This window comes from Triticum urartu, chromosome 1A, assembly GCF_056163025.1.
Source record: "Triticum urartu cultivar PI428250 chromosome 1A, HENAU_Tu73, whole genome shotgun sequence".
Taxonomy (NCBI): Eukaryota; Viridiplantae; Streptophyta; class Magnoliopsida; order Poales; family Poaceae; genus Triticum; species Triticum urartu.
Genome location: NC_141873.1, coordinates 27407515 through 27409455, shown reverse-complemented (window position 1 = coordinate 27409455; position 1941 = coordinate 27407515). Strand labels below are relative to the sequence as shown.

Sequence of the window (1941 nt, the reverse complement as noted above, 5' to 3'; positions counted from 1 at the left end):
GATGTGTCAGACCGTCGGCGTAGTATAGCCGTCGGCATAGGTGCATATGCCGACGGCCGTGGGATAGCCGTCGGCATAGTTTAGCCGTCGGCGTTGTTTTCCGTCTGACGGCAACGGACGGCGCCGTCAACAGCGCTATTCAGGAGACGACACGTGGCGCGATACAGGAGACGACACGTGGAGCAGGTATGCCGACGGCTTGGCCGTCGTCATAGATGGAAATCTATGCCGACGACCTAGCCGTCGGCATACCTGCTCCACGTGTCGCCCCCCGGCTTCTCCTGGCGGCAGGGCTATGCCTACGGCAAAGCCGTCGGCATAGATTCCATCTATGCCGACGGCTTTGCCGTAGGCATAGCCCTGCCACGTGGCAGCTCCTGGTTTCTCCTGGCAGCAGGGCTATGCCTACGGCAAAGCCATCGGCATAGTTTGCCACGTGGCAAGCCCTGGTAACTCCTGGGCGTATATATGCCGACGGCTTTGCCGTAGGCATAGTTTTTTTGTTTTTTTTATTTTCCCTGTTTTCTCTTTTCCAATTGATTTGACAGCATTTCAAAACAGAACAATATGAAATATGACAATTCATCATGTGAACATACTCAAGTTCATCTAAACATACTCAAGTTCATCACATCATCTAAAGATCATCACCGATGGAAGTTCATGAACATAAAAGTAGTGCAAGACATGAAACATGATAAAAGTAGGAATATGAAAGGCATGGCACGATGGCCACATGCACGGAATCATCAAGCAAGAGCACCCCTGCCAAAACCACCACCTCCGCCATAACCACCACCACCTCCGTCAAAAGCACCACCTCCGCCAAAACCGTCATCGCGACCACCACCACTCTGCCAGATCGGAGTGACTGGGGTCGACGGAGCAGGAGTCGAGCCACCGGTCCCCTACATGTTTCAAAAAATATTCTAACGGTAAATATGATATGATAGTGTTTCATGAACGAGAACTAGTTTGCTAGTAGTTAGGCAAATGTACTAACCGAACCATCACTGCCTAGTGCCACCCATTCATCGAACGTGGGCACGTGTGGGGGTTCTCCCGCAGGTGGTGGTGGGGGTCCCATTTGTGGTGGATCCGTGCGGTTAGTCCAAGACGCCAACATAGCCTGAATGTTAGTTAAACAAGCAAACTAGAAGATTAGAAGGAATGAAAGTGCAAAAATTTAGGTTGGTTTTAAGAGGGCAAAACTAACCGTCATCATCTGACGGTTGTAATCATCGTTTGCCTTCACTCGTTTCAAGTACTCCCGCACCTCGAGATTCCTATGCTCGACAAACTCCTTATATGCCTACATAATTTAGGTTGTTTCTAAGTGAGCAATGCTGAAAATAAACTGAGAATGCAAGATAGAAAAAGATAAGGAGGAAGTACTTACAGCATGCTGGCGGGCTAAGGGAGTCTGTGAACGCCCCGTACTCTCTAACTGGCTCGGGTTGCTAGCCCGAAGCCGTGTGTACGAGATCGAAGGAGTGATCAAGCCATCGAAACATGGATACCGGCCATTCTTCTTCCCCTGGATGGCCACCACCGCCGTGTCGTCGATCTGAGACTGGGCGATCTCAGCAACAGGAACATCCGGATGCAACTCCTGATAGTGATGAATGTAAGACCCCAGGTGCTCCTCGGTCTTGCCGTAGTACTGGCTCTCTCCCTCCTTGCGATGACTCCGCTCGCGGGCCAGCTTCCACGACTCCATGTCTGAGAGCGGCCTCTTCAACTTGTCCTCCTACAACGTCAAATAGAAGTCAGCCATACATAAGAACATGACGTAAAGAAGAACAAAAATGCGTCATGCACATAGATATACCTTCATGGCCTTGAAGCCCCAGTGGTTCCTGTTTCCTTGGCCGTGTGTCCCGTCGTCTCCACGGTTAGCCCGGGCCTTGATGCTCTTGGCAGCAAACTCTGCATCGGCGC

The 1941-nt window shown here is 50.9% G+C and overlaps 1 long non-coding RNA gene across 1 annotated transcript; it reads right to left on the bottom strand.

Annotated features, from left to right (window-relative positions):
• Nucleotides 1–836: 836 nt before the first annotated feature.
• Nucleotides 837–1512, bottom strand: LOC147988683 (uncharacterized). Its single transcript, XR_015617692.1, has 4 exons — nucleotides 1400–1512; nucleotides 1217–1312; nucleotides 1004–1129; nucleotides 837–908 (listed from the first exon to the last, which is right to left on the bottom strand). It is a non-coding gene; the product is annotated as an uncharacterized LOC147988683 (long non-coding RNA).
• Nucleotides 1513–1941: the final 429 nt, after the last annotated feature.